Here is a 22358-nt window from a genome sequence, read left to right as displayed (position 1 = left end):
TCTCAGAACAAAATGATCCCGACCAAAACTCCAGATCTACTTGCAGAATTGCAGCCCCAGACACTCATTATTGTATCACTCTCCAGCACTTCTGGGAAAAAAAATGCCTCCTACTACAGCTAAATATTAAAAAGTTCGACTCATCAGTCCAGAGCACCTGCTGCCATTTTTCTGCACCCCAGTTCCTGTGTTTTTATGCATAGGATATGGAAACAAGGCTTACATTCACGATAGAAATCCCATTTTCGGAAAAAAAATAAATGTATTTCCCATCTTCAGACTGTCAGTCTATTTCCTCTGCATCTAGTAGCTCTCTAAGTCTCTAAGATATATTCTTTTTCATTGTTGGCCACCCACTTCTTATCCAAAGTGCTTCAAAGCTCTCCAGGCTTATGACTGGTTGTATTTGCATGCCTTTTTTTATAGATGATCCATGAGTGCTGCCGGATGAAAGCATTACAGAGATTGCTAAACATATAAAAATGTTGCTTTCAGCTTATATGAATCCAACCAGAGAGGAAGAGGTGCAGTGGGCCCAAATCATAATGTGAATAGTATATAAAGGAATTCTGCACTGGAAGAAATATGGGTGCCACCATTGCAGACCTCAGTTTGATAATGCTCATTGCTTGCAAACTAGAAAGTAAGGATGGCCATACATTATGCAATTTGCTTTACTTTAACCACAGGTTCCTGCTGAATTTCGATCCGTCTTTGGCCAGCTTTAGAGTGCAGTCAGAACACCTAATCTGCATACTTGTAACTGTCCAATTACTAAGGAAGCAGCAGAGCTTCTGGATCAGCATAACCGATAGGAAACAAGTATTTGGAGAAGAATAGTTTTCTTTAATCATTATGGGACATTTTCTTTATATAATTATAACAGCAAATATTAAAAATCATGTTGTGCAGCCACTTTAAAGCTTATCAAAACAAACAAAGGTGTAATACATGTGCCGCTTACAATTCCTTACACGTGGTAGCTGTATTCATTTTGTTTATCAGGCTTTATTTCCTTTATTTTCACATGGGGATCTTGTAAGTAACACACTTCCTGTTCTAGGGAGTAAAAGCCATTATATGTGTATATATATATATATATATATATATATATATATACAGTACTGTGCAAAAGTTTTAGGCAGAAATGAAGAAATGCTGTAAGGTACGAATGCTTTCAGAAATTGAAGTCTTTTTATCAATGAACAAAATAGAAATTAAACAAACAGAACAAGAATTCAAATTAAAATGTGGAATGACCACCCTTTGCCTTCAAAACAGCATAAATTTTTCTAGGTGTACTTGCATGCAGTTTTTGAAGGAACTCAGCAGGTAGGTTGTTCGAAACATCTTGGAGAACTAACCACAGATCTTTTGTGGATGTAGGCTGCCTCAAATCCTTCTGTCTCTTCATGTAATCCCAGACAGACTCAATGATGTTGAGATCAGGACTCTGTGGGGGGCCAAACCATCACTTCCAGGACTCCTTGTTCTTCTTTACACTGAAGATAGTTCTTCATGACATTGGCTGTATGCTTGGAGTTATTGTCCGGCTGCAGAATAATTTGGGGACACTTACAGGCCTCCCTGATGGTATGGCATGATGGATAAGTATCTGCCTGTATTTCTCAGCATTGAGGGCACCAATGATCCCAACCAAAACTCCAGCTCTACTTGCAGAATTGCAGCCCCAAACTTACAAGGAACCTCCACCATATTTCACTGGTGCCTGCAGACACTCATTATTGTATCACTCTCCAGCACTTCTGGGAAAAAAACTGCCTCCTGCTACAGCCAAATATTAAAAATTTCAACTCATCAGTCCAGAGCACCTGCTGCCATTTTTCTGCACCCCAGTTCCTGTGTTTTCGTGCATAAGATATGGAAACAAGGCTAAGCGACTCACCAATGCAAGAAAACATAGGAACTGGCGACAGAAGGATTTAAGGCAGCCTACATACACAGAACATCTGGGGTTAGTTCTCCAAGATGTTTGGAACAATCTACCTGCCGAGTTCCTTCAAAAACTGTGTGCAAGGAATTGGTGCTGTTTTGAAGACAAAGGGTGGTCCCACCAAATATTGATTTGAATTTTTGTTCTGTTTATTTACTTTCCATTTTGTTAATTGATAAAAACACTTCTATTTCTGAAAACATTCTTAATTTACAGAATTTTTCCACATCTGCCTAAAACATTTGCACACTGCTGTATATATATTTTTGAAAGAAAATTCTATTTACCGTATTTAATTTAAATGTGTGAACTTGCACTGCTATCTATGAATACTTTGAAGCAGAACTAGTCAGGATAAATATCCCATAATCTTGTAAAAATTAGGCCGTTTGTGTGTTTCTTTTTCTGATTGCGAGTTTCAACACCTGAATCACATGGACTTGTCTTGATCATAAGAACAAGATTTTATCAGTAACCCAAAGAAGAAGAAACAGTTTTCAGGTTTCATTATCTTTCAAAACAAATCGAGCACCTGCAAATAAAAGCAAATAAAAATATAATTTTTCATTTTACTTTTATAAAAATCAAATAAGTGCCTCAAATGAATAGCAACACTTCACTCAAGGGAAAAAAAAAATACGTTTATACATGGATTTTGTGTGGGCAAATAGATGGTCCCTCTTTATTAGACATTGTAATATTTCTGTCCCTGGCTTAAATATATTGCTAAAAAAATAATTTATTGAATGCCAGCTGGGCCACCCACTATTCAATGTGTGGTGACCATTAGGGGAATACTATAGCTTTCATGTGTTAAGTATTTACTCCAAAGGCTACATGGAAAGGGTACTCAGACTGATGTGATGCCAAACATGCAGGATTAGTCTTTTAGAGAAGGTTGCTAAACATATCAAGAATATTACTTTCAGCTGAACAGGATCAAGCCGTTGATCAAAAGAATACTTAATAAGCAAACCAAAAGTGGGTAAGTAGATCTGAAACAACGTACATTGTATTTAATCATTAGGAGGTATTTTATTTACATAATTTCTTAAATATCAAAGGCTTGGCAGACAAATCAATTTTAGTGTAGTCGCAAGTTACAACTCATTAAGCCATTTTGGTGGACAATTAGGAAAAATGAATGATCTGTTAAAGAGGGCAATTATATTAAACTACAAAAATGTTTAAATAGCTAATTGGTAATCACAAAATTGCCTTCTTTTTAGTTCTAGACAAATATTGGACTGGGGAACTGTATACCTTTCAGAGTAATTCAGTGTAGTGCAGACTGCAATAAAAACGTGTAAGTACAGTAATCCCAAGATGAAAACTGAGCTGTGTATAACGCCTACAGAAATCTTATTGAGTGCTAAAAATGACTGCACTGCACATATTTATTGCCAGCATATCAACTTCCCTGAAAGGATCAGTATACAATTTGTTTACATTTTCTTACTTTGCATTTGCAAATGTACACACATTACAAGCATGCATGCCCATGTGCACAAATAAAGAAAATGAACAGCAGCTAATAGCTGTTGACCTATGACCACTGTCCCTGATTAAACCTAGGTTCACACTGGTCTGATTTGGCATGCGATTTGACATGTCAAATCACATGTCAAATCGGCGGCTATTGCCGGTGTTCTTTCAAAATAGCCAATTCATCAAGATCTCCAATACGTTACTTCCGGTTACTGTAAACTGTCAGTTATTGGAGATTTCCATAAATTGCTGTTTTAACACAACACCAGCAACTGTATACAATCCGGTACACGGTATTATGAGCGGATATTGTTACTTGGCTCCCATACTAACCAACAAAATGGCTGCCTCCGCGGCTGCGACAACTTTTTCCTCGTTACCCGCTGTTGTGTCAAAACAGCAAAGTCTTTATGTACCTGAGTGTACACGATTGCCGGTGTTGTGTCAAAATGGCAAGTCATCGAAATCTCCAATTAATGACGGTTTACAGTAACCGGAAGTGACGTAATTGGAGATCTTGATGAACTGGCTATTTTGACAGAACACCGGCAACGGCACCATCCGAATCGGTGTGTCGCCGACTTTGCGGCGCCACGCCGATATCCAAAAGTAGTTCCTGTACTACTTTTGGCAACTTCGAGGGCAATTTGTATAGACATCTGTGCAGGAACCCGCACAGATGTCTGTCAAATCACCCCCGAAGTTGGACTGCATTGCTGGTTTGAAATCATGTGAGTTCAGCTGAACTGGCAGTACATTTTATCTACTATGTAACTTTTGTAACCATTTTTAATTTAAAAGAACACCTCTATAGAACACAGCATTTCCAGAAAAACAAGAACTGCAAGGAACGATAATTTTATTTGTACTTGTATTTGCTACACATTCTTTTGTCTGTTCACTTTGAGTAATTTTAAAACCATAATGAATATACTGTATATCTTGTTACAAACATATCATTTGGATTACAAATCATATACAATAAGAAGGTTGAGTAAATAAGCTTTGACAATAAAACCTGGAAGCTGATTGGTTTCTATGCAGAGCTGCACCAGATTTTGCACTCTCTAACTTAAGCCCAGATTCACACTGACAGCGGGAATGAAATCAGCTGAACTTAAGCCCAGGTTCACACTGACAGCGGGAATGAAATCAGCTGAACTTAAGCCCAGGTTCACACTGACAGCGGGAATGAAATCAGCTGAACTTAAGCCCAGGTTCACACTGACAGCGGGAATGAAATCAGCTGAACTTAAGCCCAGGTTCACACTGACAGCGGGAATGAAATCAGCTGAACTCTAAATCAGCTGATTTCATTCCAGCATGTTAGTCCCGATTTCGGGGTCGATTTCAGAGATATCTGTGCGGGTTTCTGCACAGATGTCTATGGACATCGCATCCTGAAGTCGCCAAAAGTAGTACAAAAACTACTTTTGGGAATCGGTGTGACGCCGCATTCTGTCGGTGTCATTTCTGTAAATTGCCGCCGACATGTCAAATCGCATGCCAAATCGCTCCAATGTGAACCTAGGCTAAGTAAACCATCCCCTGTATTCCTACCTCCTGCTTCTATATTTAACTAACTAATGCCCTTATGAACAAAATCAAAATATAAATATTTAACATGTGTAAGGTCTCTTATAAAAGTACAGAAAATTAATATGTATTCTGAAGCAGAAGGACTATGTGAAATAAATTTACCATCCCCCCATACCACTACCATTTACCAATTTATTTTGTTTGTTTGTATTTTGTTGTGTTTGCTGTATTTATGAAGGCAGTTACCCATATTTAAGGAGCTATTCACTTTGTGAAGAGTATGTTCCCTTAGCTTCATAAATGAGGCAAAGCTGTATACAGTTTAAATATCATGTGCAAAGGAAAAAAAAAAAAACATGGTCTTTGCTTGCACAAGACTGATGTTTGCTCTACTTAAAGTGGTTGTAAACCCTCAAGGTTTCTCCTGTAATGCTGCAGCCCCCCTGAGCCCCCATTTTACTTACCTGTACACTCTCTTTCTTGCGTTGGGGAGGAGCACACCAGCAAAAGCCGGTGTCTCTGGTCCTGATTGGATAGATTGATAGCAGCACAGCCATTGGCTCCCGCTGCTGTCAATCAAATCCAATGACAGGGGCGCCAGGGGCGGGGTCAAGTCTTGCTTTCTGTGTCAATAGATGGGACCCCAAAAGAAGAGGATCGGGGCCACTCTGTGCAAAACCAACTGCACAGAGGAGGTAAGTATGACATGTTTGTTATTTTTATTTTTTTTAAACTGAAGCTTTACAACCCCTTTAATTCACTAAGCTAAGTGAATGTTCAAATCAGCCCAGTACTGTAAAGAATAAGTCTCACAATATATGTTTAGATTTTTCTTGTTCAGGGACAAATAAGACAGTATGTCTGACCATTACTGTTAAAACAGGGCTATGTTTGGAATGTGTTTTTAAATATGACACATAATGTCATCCACTCCGAGATTAGTCTAAGGTGGATGACCAGGTGTTACTTCACCAGTCACCACTGATCACACACTTTACCATCACTTCTGCCTAGAACCCTTATAAGGTACTCAAGCGCTTCCTTCCATATTTTCACCTTGAGGGTTCGTAACAGGATGGTCTATATCTGAGTTACCACATACTCCTTCCAGACATGCTCCCTATTCCATGAGTACCCCACAGGGGAATAACCTCACTTTCTATGCTGAAGTCCAGGTGAATGGGAGTTAAAAAAAATCAGAGGTGAACTTTCGCTCTGCCAAAGGCCTTCACAACCATTTTCCAAAGAACTAGAAATCAGAAATATATTACACTTCCTTAATAGACCCCAATCTCTCCCTATGCAGCTTGTCAGCTTTCCCTATGCTTTCCCTACAACAGCTTCCAATTCAGTGACATTATAGTGTCCATTCACCCCCCTCCCCCTTTAATAGTAAGAGAGCTGGCTTAATAAGCCTCTTTGCCATAATTCAACGTTCATGCGGTATATTGTGGTTTTTAAAAATACTACAGGGCTAATTTGCACATATTGTAAGTTCGCTGGGACCTGAATCTCAAAACCAATGGCTGCAGTGGACCTCAGCCCCATCTCTACTGACCAACAATGTAAAGAGCATTCTTCTCACTGACCACCAGTGTAATGGGGCCCTTCTCCACTGGCCACCAAGCTAGGGGGTCACTTTCCACTGACCACCAATGTAATATCACATTTTAATGACCACCAGTGTAAGTGACACTACACTGACCATCTGTGTAAGGGGGAATTACATTTATGGCCATAATATTGTTTCATTTCATTAGTATTACTGAAAATAGTTTTGTTGTATGGAGCAACCCTAGGTATCAAATATGCTAAGTAGGCAACATTCCTTTTCGTTTTATCTATCCTTATTTCCAAAACTTACTATTCATACTATTATCCCATACTTCTAGATTTATCAGTAGAGTTCCCCGAGGCCTGAAAATTATTTCAAAGATTTCTCCTGTTAAAAAGTTAAAAGTGAGAAAAGCTAGTCTGAATCAACCTTCTGTATGCTCAGTGGGCGGCAAGATGGCAGAACCCAATGAGATGGGATTTTTTTGAGGGACAGACTAGGGCAGTTTTAGCTCATTGATTTTGTATCATTGAGTTGTTAATAATTTGAATAACTCATATTTGAAGGCAGTTTCTGTAAACACTGGCAAATGAAAGGGTTACTAGAAATGTGTTATATACATTTTTTCTGTGCATTTACATTTACGAGTGTTGTAATGCCTTTCTGTTTACTTGTTTAAACCAACTTTTCTGCAAATAAAATGAACCAGAAATACACAGAATTGCTCAGTACAGTGCAGGTAAATACACTTTATAACTATAAATCAAGTTAATTACCATATGCACTGTTCGACTTTTTAATTTTACAAATATTTACTACACTACACCATAGCACAAGTACTGTATAAAATGTGACATTTGTCTGCATGAAAGCTAAAGCCAAATCACTGGAAGCTCTATGCACATAACTATGACTGCTCCAATATACATATTGTACATCTCTACAAGAATTTTAAAGTTGAACACATATCGGCTAGCTAAGTACATCACTATATGTTTTTTAAATAAGAGACAATTAAAAATGATTGTGGTCTTGTAGGCTGTAATTGTGGTGCTGTAAGGTACTGAGTAGGTTGCCACGCCACACCACACCAAACCACATGTTTGATTTTACTGGAGTGAGAGTATGAACACACAAGGAAACAGTTATTGTGACATTAACCAAACATTCCCTGCAGGTGAATAAACTACTATAATTTAAAGCTCCTGTACCCTGAAGATTCACCTGCTCTGAAAGTTTGGTGAATATCAGTCATAGCTAAAATATTTTTAGTGTGTGATAGGATGGAATCACACACACATACATATCTAGAGTACCTTTGTTATTATCATGTGGTCATTAGTTCATATAATTCTTCATTACCTGTAAATGACTAATTCATTCAGTCTTGATTAGGGGTTATCATTATTTCTTGTTTGTGTGAGATACTGACAAGCTGCAGTAGAAAGCATTTTTGGATTGAGTTGTAATACTCTTAAAATGTAGGGGCTTATTTTAAAGTGCTTTTACTGCTTTTTTGGATTATGTATTACTTATGTGTATTACAGTCAACCTTTCCAGACTTCACATACTAAAGTAAGAATTATTTCCATAGAATAAGACACTATGGGGTTGATTTACTAAAACTGGAGAGTGGAAAATCTGGTGCAGCTGTGTATGGCAGCCAATCAGCTTCTCACATCAGCTTGTTCAATGTCAAAAAGTTTTGACAGAAAACTGAAAGCTTATTTGGTTTCTATGCAGAGCTGCACCAGATTATGCTCTACCCAGTGTTATTAAATCAACTCCTATGAAAAATGAATATATAGGACACCATTCTATATACTTCTGAAAAAATTCTACAACCATCTCACACTTTTCCCTCACATTTAACCCTTGCAAATCCAAAAAAAAAATCTTTAACAGTTAGGCTCATGTGGAATAATCAAACAATTTTGGTTGACCAGAGCTGAATCATGAACAAAAAAGTGGAAAAAGGAGCTTCTTTTATTGAGTTTCATTCTCTAGTCATAATGGTGTAATGTTTAGGCTTGGACACATCATGCCTCCATTGATTTCTAGTGATCTTAGTGAGAACTGGGACAAAATTATGAATTGTTCATATTTAGAGATTCATACAGTCCTGTCTCTAGACCATAGGCCAGAGTATTTTTTTTAAAAAAGAACCTTCAAGAAAAAATATAAAAGCTTTTTTTTTACTGAATTGAAAGTGGGAAATGATGTATCAATGGCCTGGAAACAGAATGAACATATCAAGTCTCAATCATATTAAGGATGAGTGAATCCATTCTCACTAATAAACAGTTATTCCAGGCTTAGGATTCTCCAGAGAGTGGCAGCCTGCTTGACCGCTGAACAGTACTTTACCACTGAATAAAGTTTCTCAGTTGTACTGGTTACATTGTCCAAAGGCCCATTTACCAGTTCACTCCCAGCTTGAAAAAGCTCATGCTCCAAGGGTACCCCCTTCTTCACAGTACATACAGTATTATCAATGTATGCTTCTTTTTTATTAGGTAACTAATGGCATAGGAGAAAGATAAGCTTACCCTCCTAAGCTTCAGCTGCCTTAAAAATGAGATTGCTATTAGATTCTGAAAAGTGTTTCTCATTAAGTGAGTTGCTTCAACTCTGTTGAGAAAGAAATAGTTTTGGGACTTTAAATGAGGCATAAGACATGTAAATCAAATGTCTCCATCCCTATTAATATAGCAAAAAGAAAAAGGTTGGGACTTTAAATGAAGCATGCAGCAGGAAAGCAAAAAGGACACTATGTACTGATAACAATGTATTTATTCCATGTAACAATGTATATACTCATGGCACACAAGCAAGTATAAAATAAATAGTATCCCTATTTTTATTCCTTTTGGTGGATTTGTTTGTTTATACACATTTATATCTGTCCCTTATTAGTTGGGACCTATCTTTCACATTACGCATACTTTTTGTACTTTGTTGTATATCTAGGCTCAAACTCTCCACCAACATTTGTCTTTCACTCTCTCACTCACTTTATTTCACCCTCTCTCACTTTCTTTTACTTTCTTGGACCAACACTGGGTCTATAGCACAATTATTGCAACAATAATCCATCACTTAGCACCACCCAGATTTTCCTCTTTATTTTTATTCCCAGATGCCCATACTTATGTTCAACATACCATCTGCTGTTCCACGGGGATTTTATACCCCGGTACATCTGTTCTGTATATCCTTGCAGTTTATACTGCCTCAGCTCTGGGAGAGACGTTGTCTGTAGTTTTCCTTCGGTGCGCACGATTATATGTCACATCCATGGTCATTGTGTAAGTATGAGAAGAGGTTTCAGTGGTATTCTCCTCTCTCTACATAAAATATATCATTTTTATTTCTCTATTTTGATATATTGTTAATTTGTCTAAATTTTTTAGACTCACTCCTTGCATCTGCTCTTGATGAATGGATATAATTCCATGAAACGCATTGAGCTTTTAGATGCTACATTCAGATGTTTACAATTAATTTTCAGATGCTATATTCAGATGTGTAGAATATGGATTCCTAATCTACTCTTGCCAATGTTCTGATGGCTTCTGCCCACATTAATCATGTTGTGTTTTATTTTATATGAGAATATGGATTGATATATTTGGCATATTGCAAGTCCTGTACTATTACTATGTTTGTTTATCTGTAAATATATGAAAAAGAAAAAAAAATACTATTTGTTTTATACTTGCATGTGTGTCATCAGTGTATACATTGTTACATGGAATAAATACATTGTTATCAGGACATAGTGTCCTTTTGGTTTTTCTGCTGCATGCTTCATTTAAAGTCCCATGCTTTTTCTTTTTGCTTGCTTCCACTCTGCAGGATTTTACAACATTCCCTCTTCTTAACTTAATATATAAATGGATGTCTGGGACAGTGACTTAGTAGGTACTGAAGGAGAGGTTGGCATAGTGGCACTAAAACCTGCACCTTCAAAAGCTACTGGACAAGGGCATCTCCCATGTTTCCTTTCTGATAGGTATCCTTTAAATATTCTCTAAAACTACTTGAATGAAAAAGTGGTTTTAATATAAATAGGATTTATCAGATATTGCCTAGTTCAGATATAGACAAGCATAATGGTAGCACACATGTGCCTGTAAATGAGGCTTCGGTCATCATAAACACTCATGGCGGAACACACATTCAGGGGCTGACTCATCTAGGGCAAATGTGTTCTTTGATAAGATGAAATAGAATGACTGCCCAAGTAGTAGTATTTGTGTGATTTGTGGTCAATCTTGACCGGACAATAGAGTGCAGTGCCCAGGTGCACTGAAACAGTCATCTTCAGTTCATTCTTGAGGGTGTTTTTCTTGCTAATTTCCTCTCCCTTTAAATTTCACAGCATGAGAAATATTGGTTTTCTTTTTTTCATTTCCTTTGAGGTTAAAACCTGTGCCTTGTTTTTACTTTGAAGATTGCCCTTTACCAATGTTATATTATATAGCATGAGCAATGAAGTTAGGTTTGTCTAGAACTGTCAAAAATAATTCTATTAGAGGGTGGCAGAAATAAAAACAGTAGTGATTTCAGCGCCACATGTTCAGCTGTATATAATATAACTCCAGGCCTAGGTTTTCATCTTCCTGGAATATTTTTTTTTAGGGCTATACTAATGATGAAACATTTTGTATTACAGAATTTACTACAAGAAGTATAGTAAATTGCAGAAAGTCGTCCAAAAAGACCTTCAAAAACTACAGAAAAAAGTAAAACTAGAAATAAAAGCTCCAACTAAATCACTTTTTCTTGTTTAAGCCGAGGCAAATAGTACACTCGCTGTCATTGTTGGAGTTCATAAATCTGACAAGTTCTAAGTTCTGCAAAAAATATGGAGCGCAATGTTTGCACAAGACAAGTGTTTTATGAAGTTGCGACATGTGCTGTGCAGCATGCTTAGACCATCTCTGTTTTTTATTTTTTTTATTACATTTTTTTTAATTAAGGGTATTTTATTTATTTTAATTTTAATAATAACCATCATTGTTACACTTTCCTGGCACTATTATTCTTCATCAAGTGGTATAAGGGATAAATAATTGTGGTATGCTTGCATTGCAGGCCCGCACACATAGCAATCACAACCCCTTAACAAATCTAATATAAAATAAATGCTGTACTATTGTGAAAAACTGAAATTGGTCTGTATAATCCGCACAATGAAAAACAAATCATAATGTTCACTGTGAAAGCCGTAGCTTCAAAATCTATAAAACCAACATATTATTAAAACGAAAACAACATCCATAAAAGTGTTTTGTGCTGATAGTATCAACAATAGAGTGCACATGTGCTAAAAGCCCAAACGTGATTATTGACATTGATTTGATTATCACCAGTGTTGCTAAAAACTGATCAAAATAATTAATGAACAGTCCAAAATATCCATGAGCGCTCCTAAAATCCTCCACCGGTAGTACACTATATATATATATCGCAGTGAAACGTTCACCATACCCTTATGAACATTTCCTCATCTTATTGGTATGACCTTTAAATGGAAAAGGTCTAAAGTGCATATCCCTTTTAGAGTCAGGATAGGGCTGTCTCTCCACTGGTGGATACAAGCTGATTAAACATCTAGGATCATAACCAATAGTCAAAAGACACAAAGGAAGCAAAATATAGTGCTTTCTTTTATTTAGTTTTTATTGCTACAAAATAGACACATCTACATGTAAACAGATCAGTTTAGCCTTCGGTAAAAAAGTAGCCCCATACAGGGCAACACTGCATAAAAAGCTTCCGTGTGAGCAGTACACTACTATTCTCCGGTCTCCTTCATCTAGATCCGGGGTCGGCAACCCATCGATTGCGATCTACCCCTTGATCGCGGCCTGGTGACAGGTAGATCACGTCTCTGCAGTGCCGATGGCGGACTTAACTGTTTCTCCCCACTGGTGTGGGCAGAGTGAGCTGGGAAAAAAGTCCAGGGCAAGGACGGAGACAACGCGGGAGAGCAGGGTGAGAAGTCTGGAGCAGGAGAGGATAGAGGTCGGCAGAGCAGAATGGGAAGCTCAAAGCAGGGAAGTAGCCAGCACGGAGCTCCACCCAGCTCTCTCCTCCCCTGCTTCCCAGAGCTCCCCCTTCAGCTGCAGAGGCAGTGGCCGGGGGTGTATACATGCTGCAGCCACAATGCTTTGGTGTGTGGCCGTGGCAGGAATTATAGCTCCATAATTATTATTTTGGTCTTGTTAGTAAATTTCTTTTTCTAGAAAAAAATAAAAAGGCGCACCTCGGTAATCTTTAATCTCTTTCATGTTGTTCAGGTAGATCTCCACCTCTCAAAGGTTGCCTATTCCTGATCTAGATAGCAACGGATTTCTCTCCACAGCTCAATCCCTTAGCTACCCCAATGCATTTTCCTGGAAATTACGTCATCAGGGGCATGAAATAATCTGGCTAGCAAAACTACAACATCAGGGGCTTGGAATGATCTAGTTGGTAGTATGTTGATGTTCAATGCATATGGTGTTGTCCTACTTGCTATGCACGTTGAACATCCAAATAATGCTGCTTTTGTGCCTTCTGTTCCTATAGTAATGTAAATATTATGTGTAAATGTACACCATGCTAGGTGATTAACATTATCCAACCATTAGTCCATAATTGAAATAAAATTGGAGAATTAATAAACAAGTCCCTGTAGTGCTATAAGTAAAGTGCTCGTGCTCATAACATTCATTGAAGGACAGGTGCTCCACTTGTGCTCAGTTCAGGTGCCTCACATAAATGTACACTCACCCTGGATCATAGGCGTGTGCACAGGATTTCCGGGTGCCTGAGCACACCCTAATTACCCCAAGCTGTACCGATTCCCTCTGCTTCCTGGCGCCCTCTGTCCCCCCCCCCCCATTTACTGGCCCCTTCCTTTTCTGAATGAACACAGTGAGTGATCTGTACAGATTGCTCCTCTGGTCATTCTTAACGAAAGCATGGTAAACTATGTTTACTACGTTCAGTTTGTGCATGAACATAAAGCCACTTAGCACAGAGCACTTCCCAGTTGTTCACTGTTCAGTGCAGCTGAGGCTGCAGAGAAAGAGACTGGGGAATATCTGTCCTCAGTCCCTTTCTCTGTCTCAAAAGTGAGACATCAGGGGTCTAAACCTTTGATATTTCACCAAAGCCCCCCCAACGGGACTCCGAAAAAAAATTGTAAAAAAATAATAAAAAATAATATTGTAAAAAAATTCAAAAAATGTAATTGTAAAAAATTGTAAAAAGATGATAAGAATAAAAAACTGCTGGCACCATCTGCTGCCCTACTGACAACAATCTCTGGTCTAGTGACACTGTCCACTGCTCTGCTGATATACAAATGTGTGTTTGTGCTCTGGGATGCACATCCTAATGCAATAGGCTGTGCACAGCAATGCCCTGGATATTGACCACCTATCTCTAGTGGTCACTTGTGCTTGTTGGAGAATCTCCCCCTGGGTGGTGTCTTTACTGTCAAGCTCCTTAATGTCAAAAACCTGGCACGGTGTATATTTACACATAAGTTTTACCATTGAGCTTATTTTAACACTGCAGCTGGTTAATCACTACACTAGCATTCACTTATTTATTTTTATATTTTTGTGGTCTGTGGCTCTAAGTCATAATTTTAAAAATTTTGACCTTCTCGCTTGAAGCCCCTTTCAGGGATAACAAGCAGCCCTTCCACCCCCTAACGCTGTTTTTACTTACCAAAAGATGTAGTCATGTGATGACTCTTCACATTTTCTTTGTTTACTTCTGGGGAGGTCCTTCTTCTCATCTCCACGTCGCTGTCACCATGACGTTGACACTTTTTGTAGGCTGTCCATTGGTGGGGTCCAAGCAGGATGCCAAACTGGTGGCAGTAGGGGACCAGCAGGACCAACTACAGAAATAACATGACAGTTGTACACAATGAATGGCTTTCATTGATAGCCATTCATTGTGTACTATTGTGATGATCTCTGTGATTGGTCACAGTGATCACATGATAAAGACAGGGCCAATCACTGTGCATTTGTATCATTTGATTGTGACTAATCAAAGCTATCACAATAGTACACCCTGTGAATGAACGTTCATAAAAATGATTGCTTAAAACTGTGATGCAAAAAAAAAATCCTGATCACCTGCCCAGAGTAGTATAGTGTCACTATGGTAACCCTGCACTGCTCTGGCCACAGTATGTAAAAACAAATTAAAAATAAATAAATAAAATTGTTAAAATAAGTTTGAAAAGTTTGAAAAAAAGATATAATTTTTTTTTTTCATACCATCAGACTCACCAGTCAGTATCCCTGATCACCACCACACCAGTCATATGATGATGCTATACTGCTCTGGTGACAATATGTTGCCATGTCTCTTACTAAATACCTTGGGCTGTCAACTTTTCAAAAAGGGGTCATTTGAGGGGTACTTGTGCTGTCCTGGCATTTTAGGGCCTCAAAAAATTAGAAAAGCAGTCAGTACATCAAGATTTGGGTTCTTTTTACCAAAGAAATATAGCAAAATACATTTTGGTCTAAATGTATGGAGAAAGATTATTTATCTGCTAAATTTTTAACAGAAATTAAGAAAAATGTGTGCTTTTTCTAAAGTGTTGGTATTTTTTTATATAGCAAAAAAAAAAACAAAAAAAAAACAGCGGTGATTAAATACCATCAAACAAAAGCTCTATCTATCTAAACAATATAAAAATATCATTTGGGTACAGTGTTGCAAAATTGAATAATTGTCATTCAAAGTGTGACAGCACTGAAATCTGAAAATTGGCTTGGGCAGAAAGGGTGTAAAGGTGTCTGGTTTTGAGGTGAATATACACTGTGCCCTATTTGGATTTGAATAAACATATCTAAGATCACTTCAGCCCAGGATGTGCAAATGCTGTGCAACTGCTTTAGTACAATTAAATCATTACACTGCATCTCATAAAATGTCTTTGTGATGTAGATCAGTAAACTGCAGATCCCTATGTGTTTGAAAACTCAATTTAAAACACAGCACGAGAGGTCTCTGCAAGCAAATTTAGCTTTCAGAGGCTCCCAGATGGCATCATGGCATTTTCCCTTTAATTTTGAATGTCCAAAGCTTGGTATTGGTTCTAGGATAGAAACCAGAAAAGCCAATTGCAACACTGTAGGCTGTGAGGCATGGTATAATCATAATTGTTCATTTTTTTACTGTGGATTTGTTCCATCACAGCACCGTTTTGAACTAAACTAGGGTGTTTTGGTTATGTATGCAAGGCATTTAGTTCTATTTTATGCAATAAAAAATATTTTAGGTTCACAGCACCCAAACTCGCCTGAAGACTAGAATCTTTGTCTCTTCCATGAACTGCCTTACCAAATGTATATGAATAACCAATGCTCCTTCTTCTGAAATGCCATACGCTTTATAATTAATACTGGAAAAGGTGTAGGTGTCTGTAATAGTCCCTAATTAGGTAGACCATTTAATAACAGGCCTTTAAAGGCATTCTACAAAACTCACTGTATCACTGTCTCTTTCATATAATTCTATTTATTTGTTCACTTTGCACTGGCTAAATTTGGATATTTTCTCCCCTGAAAGTGTTTTCTCAGTGTACACCACCACAGCTGCTTTTGGACTAGGAGCTCTCGTTAGTTGGGACACTTCCCAGGATTGTGGTTTCTCATGAATCGAGTGGGGTAGATGGCAAAGAAAAAGTGCAGAAAAGGTCAAAACTTTTATATTTGGAAACAGACAAATATTTTTGTTTCTGCTGAAAACTTAAATGATTGAGCTTTCATGAATGGATAGTTACCTTATAGTGATTGTAAGGGTTATTTATTTTTTTTTTAAAATAACAAACATATCATACTTACCTCCACGGTGCAGCTCGTTTTGCACAGAGTAGACCTGAACCTGCTCTTCTGGGGTCCCCCGGAGGCTCTCGCGGCTCCTCCCCGCATCAGATAACCCCCTAGGGGAAGCACCTTTCCATCGAAGGGATTACCTTGGGGGCGCGCTCCCGAGTCCAGCATTTGGCGTCCATAGCCGCTGAATGCAGGACTCGCAGTGACAGCAGTGGGAGCCAATGGCTGCGCTGCTATCAATCTATCCAATCAAGAGCCGAGAACCCCGGGCAGAGAGACAGCGCATCCCCAAGGTCAAGTTCCAGGGCTCAGGTAAGTAATACGGGGGGCTGGTGGGCCGGTTACTGCCAGGTGTTTTTTTACCTTAATGCATAGGATGCATTAAGGTGAAAAAACACGAAGGTTTACAACCCCTTTAAGGATCAATTTTTAGATCCGCCTGAAACTTTTTCTTGGGGTTACACTCCTTCGCAGAAATGAAAGAAAAACAATTAATTAAAGTGATTGTAAAGTCTCATTTTTTTTCTATAAAAATAACAAACATGTTATACTTATCTGCTCTGTTGCAGTGGATTTGCACAGAGCAGCCCAGATCCTCCTCTTCTCAGGTCCCTCTTCTGTGATCCTGGCCCCTCCCTCCTGTTGAGTGCCCCCACAGCAAACAGTTTGCTATGGGGGCACCCAAGCCGAGCTACAGCTCCATGTGTCCATTCAAACACAGAGGTACGGTTCTGCCCCGCCCCTCTCTCTCCTGATTGGCTAACTGACTTTAATTGACAGCAGTGGGAGTCAATGGCACCGCTGCTGTATCACAGCCAATCAGGAGGGAGAGTCCCGGATGGCCGAGACACTTGTCGACATCGCTGGACAGAGATGAGGCGCTCATAAGTATTAGGGGGGTCGAGGAGGGCTGCTGCACACAGAAGAATGTTTATCTTAATGCATAGAATGCATTAAGATAAAAAACCTTCTGACTTTACAATCACTTTAACCACTTGTCGACCAGCTGTCACAGATATACTGCAGCAGGGCAGCTCTATTGTGCAAATTGCCATATCGGTATGGGGCTTCATGCAATAGCTATAGCAGGTGCCCATGGTGCATCACCGGAGCCAATGTGCGTGGCCGGCAGCTGCGATGTCCGCCAACCACCCGCGATCGCTCCTCAGAGAGGCAGAAAGGGGATGTTACACTGGTAAACAAAGCAGATCCCTGTTTTGACAAGGGAGTAGAGAGAGATCGTCTGTACCTAGTGATCGGGAACAGCGATCTCTCTCTACTCCCAGTCAGTCCACCCCTCCACAGTTAGAAACACCTCCCAAGGGAACAGTTAACCCCTTGATCGTCCCCTAGTGTTAACCCCTTCCCTGCCAGTGTCATTTATACAGTGATCAGTGGCTATGTTTAGCTCTGATCACTGTAATATTATCACTGGTCCCAAAAAAAAGTGTCTGATCTGTCCGCCGCAATGTCACAGTCCTGCTAAAAATCGCTTATTATCACCAGTACTAGTAAAGAAAAATAATAATAAAAATGCCATGAATCTATCCCCTATTTTGTAGACGCTATAACTTTTGTGCAAACCAATCAATATACGCTAATTGCGATTTATTTATTTTTTTACCAAAAATATGTAGAAGAATACATATCGGCCTAAAATGATGAAGAAATGTGTTTTTTACCAAAACATTTGGGATATTTATTATAGCAAAAAGTTGGAAATATTGTTTTTTCTTTTCAAAATTATCTTTTTTTGTTTATAGCGCAAAAAATTAAAACCGCAGAGGTGATCAAATACCACCAAATGAAAGCTCTATTTGTGGGGGAAAAAAAAGGATATCAATTTTGTTTAGGTACAGCGTTGCACGACCACGCAATTGTCAGTTGAAGCGACGCAGTGCCGTTTCGCAAAAAATGGCCTGGTCATTAAGGGGTAAATCCTTCTGGGGCTTAAACTAAGCCATTGCCAAGTTGGACAATTCAAACTGAGCAGCTGAAGTTATATGCAAATGTTGACATTTTTACAAAGTATCAACATTTGCATGTAACTTCAGCTGTCTATATATATATACTGTACAGTATATATATTGCATATATATTTTACTGACAATTTATTTAGAATAATAGAATAATATGCTTACTCTTATTACCCCAAAGGAAGTTGTTGCATGCTTATTTGTAAATGTCTATTATGATCTTAAATCATTTCTATATGAGGGTGGTTAATACATTGTAAATTTCTTACATACTGTAGGTATGGTAGTATGCCATATGTGCTTGTTTTAGGAATATGCTGCATAATTCAGCTTTACTGTTCTGCCTTTATACAGCTAGGTGGTATGGAGTTGTCATCATTGTGGTTGGACATCTGGAGCACTTTCAATAATCACGCAGTCAGAGACTGGTCCTCACTAACGCATCCTGCTTATGGCTTCCCCTCTGTTTCCTCTGTTGTGACTTTTCTCTGATTTTCCACCTGTTGGTGTTGAATGAGCTTCACTTGCTGTAGCAAATTCTGCACTCTTCTTTCAGTTTAAATTAACTGGATATTTCCACACCCCAGATCTTCCTCCTGGCACATGCAGCAATTCTCTGTTTATGCACACAGAAAAATCTGACACTGCTTCAAGCCCCAAAAGACTTCCACACACACAAAAAAACTCCAATGAGCCCATCTCCAATTTGCAATACTAAAGCCTCGTATACACGATCAGATTTTTGGACGACCGTTCGTCTGTTTTTGTTGCATGCTAGTCTCGTGTCGAAAGTGAAGAGGTTACTAACCATACAAATATTCTCGTACGACAGAATACAACTTCAGAAGTGATGTCATGTGTTGAATATTTTTGTATGTATGCTTTCGTTTCTAAGCATGCAAATTCTTGCTCTTACGATATTTTCGGACGAAAACCGTGCGAAAATCGGACGTTGAGTTCACGTACAACAAAAATTTTATAGTCTGCACATCCAGCTTTTGCTGACGGAAAAACGTAATCAGCTGTTGAAAGCACCGTACTAACGATCCGAAAAATCAGCAGATCGTTCTTCAGACGAAATATTACGTCCAGTTTTTGTATCGTGTGTACAGGCCTTAATGTAGCAAATCACTGCATCCCAATATCAGCATAGTTTCATTTTATTCATTTGTGGAATCAGCACATACTCACACCCTAGATCCTCACCTCTTAAGAGATCTACCCTTGTTTGTGGTTTACTCATTGAAATCCCAGTGATTAAAGGGACACTTATACATTTTGTATAAAATAAAATGAATGCAATATGTTTAAATATAAGCAAAATTTACCTTCTACTGAATCTTTTACTTTGTTTCATCTCTCAAATGCTAATTTTTTCGTGTTGATGTCAGACTTCCTGTTCTAGGGTGGTTACATTCATTCTCCATGGAACTGTCAGTTTCAGCACCAGAGACTAGAGGTTAGATGCTTACAGTAGTGACTGGGATGAATAAAACAAATAGTTTTACCTAACGCAGCACCATCCACACATGGGACACCCATCAGTAGAGGTCATTTTTACATAGCAAATGTGCAAAGGGTTCAGTTTTAAAAGAATTTGAAAAAAAAAATAATATTATTTTTTCTTACATTTTTGGCAGTTGATTTAATTTGTAACACATATCATTTGCATGCATAACATTGCAAAAATGTATGAAATAAAATAATTTCTGAAAGAGCTTACTGCTGTGACAAGATATCTGGGCTTAGCTTATCTTTTCACGGCTTTGTTTTCCAAAAAACTCACAGAAGCCAATGGTTTAGAGGTTATGGCCTGTGATCAAGCATGTAAAACCACATTCTAATGTATTGCTGGTTAAGAAGCCCAATACTTTCGCATTCATGTTCAACCACAATGAAAACCTCTTGTCTTAATGACAACCTGCATATCTTCCTTAATCCTCTGATTTTGTGGCTCTCAGCTAAAACAAGTACATATGATTTCAAATAACTCCTCTTCCTGTTTTTTAATCCAAATTAGCAGAAAATTGAGATAGTACTTTGTATCCCTCCAATTTTTGCTGTTGGAGCTGGAAACATCTCACATGCCCTAAGTGCGGTTTCACGAATCTCACCCACTCGTGCAATAAATCATACTAGCAATATTTAGCAAATGCAGTACCACTTAAAGCACCTGAAAAAACAGAAAGAGCTTGCACTTCTTCCAAATACATGGTGTTAATGAACAAAATCCAGACCTCACAAACAGTGAAGCCTTTGAGCCAGCACGTAAGAAACAGTCATATATTTTATCCACTTCTGTTTGGAGAAATGTGCCCTCCAAAAGACTGCAGATTCCTTGCTATTTTAAAGAGGCCCTGTCATCTCATAAAGAACTAGGTCCTTCAATATCTTGACAAATATACAAAAGAGATGACCTCACTCCCAATCTTCAGAAAATGAGATGCTTTATTTGTTAAAATCCACGTATGATGGGGGATATCTCAACCTTATACCAGTACCTTAATGACCACAATACTACAACTGAATCTACAGCTATGTTAGGCTGGGAGACAGAGACAGCCCAGGAAGTTTGCAACGGAGGACTAGCAGGATATGGTCTCTAACATGCATAAATGCACACGCTCAATCTCCATCAAGGAGGCGGTAGTTAAACTACATACCCACTGGTACTATACCCCTGACAGGTTGCAAAGAATGTACCCACTGGTTCCTGTAACATGCTTCAGAGGATGTCAGGACAGGGGTACTCTCCTGCACATATTCTGGAGCTGTACTGTTCTGAAACCCTTATGGCAAAAAACCTCCTCACTGATACTCCAGTTAACTGAAGTTCTGGTGACCCTGACGTTTCAAATGTGCACTTTTTTTGCTGAACTCCCAGGGGTCTCTTCCCCTCAACAGAAGCTAGCGCACACGCTCTTCAGTGCTATCCAATGGGCCGTCGCCCTAAACTGGAGAAGCCCCTCGGTAATATGGTCACAGGTGCTCCTACATATGGAATCCATCAGATTGATGGTGAGAGTGCATCACACTCTCCTAGACACTATGCACACCTTCGACCGTCAATGGGGAAGTTGGTCAACTCACCAAATATGTACTTGGAGACCTCCTAGTCCCTAATCCCAATGCCCAGATAGACTGAGACCTCCCACATTAACATAGTACTGATGAGGATTCTACCTGTAAACGTCTTGGCCTATACATAAGCAGCTATTACCTACTTATCACACCTTGCAGATGCAATCTGGTCTACTCACATTATTACTCTTGCAATTTTCTTTACATATATTATCTTTTCTGGTTTTCATTTTTTTCTTATTACATTGTTTACTGTTTATTCTGTTAAAAGGTAACACGAGAGATGTATATGTGTACTATTCTATCTTGTTCCTTGAAAGCAATGGTTACCTCTCAGTGCCTGTACAATTTGTATTAACCTGATATACCTCAATAAAACGTTTGTAAACAAAATCCACGTATCAAACATCCATGATACACAAGGACAATAGGAGCATGGTTAACATGTTTCACGAACCTCATTGCTGAATCGTAACCCTCAAAGCACATGTGCAGTTAACCCTTAAATACTTCAAATGACAGCTAGATCAAATTAAAGTAATTAGTGCTTGGAGTGTGCTGCCCCAAACAGACAAAAAAAGTGCAATTGAAATATAAAAAATAGAAATAAGACAAGCACAATGGTGTAGTGGTTAGCACTTTACGCCGTCCGCGGCCCAACGGACCCGAAAATTTGCAAAAATGGAAAATGCTCCGCCTCCATGGGAAGCCTACCGCTAACTGCTCTCTTTACGCTTTGACAGTTCTTATACTCTGTACTGCACTGCATTATACACTCTGCAGTGCACTATATACTCTACACTACACAGTATTATATACTCTGCACTGCACTACATGGTATTATATACTCTGCACTGCACTATATACTCTGCACTGCACTACACGGTATTATATACTCTGCA

General features: G+C 38.7%; 1 protein-coding gene across 1 annotated transcript in view; it reads left to right on the top strand.

Annotated features, from left to right (window-relative positions):
- The window catches only part of DKK2 (dickkopf WNT signaling pathway inhibitor 2), a 154941-nt gene that overhangs the window by 67646 nt on the left and 64937 nt on the right, over positions 1 to 22358 (top strand). The gene's annotated exons all lie outside the window — the stretch shown is intronic.

Source organism: Aquarana catesbeiana, linkage group LG01 (assembly GCF_042186555.1).
Source record: "Aquarana catesbeiana isolate 2022-GZ linkage group LG01, ASM4218655v1, whole genome shotgun sequence".
NCBI lineage: Eukaryota > Metazoa > Chordata > Amphibia > Anura > Ranidae > Aquarana > Aquarana catesbeiana.
This window is presented reverse-complemented; position numbering and strand designations above follow the sequence as displayed.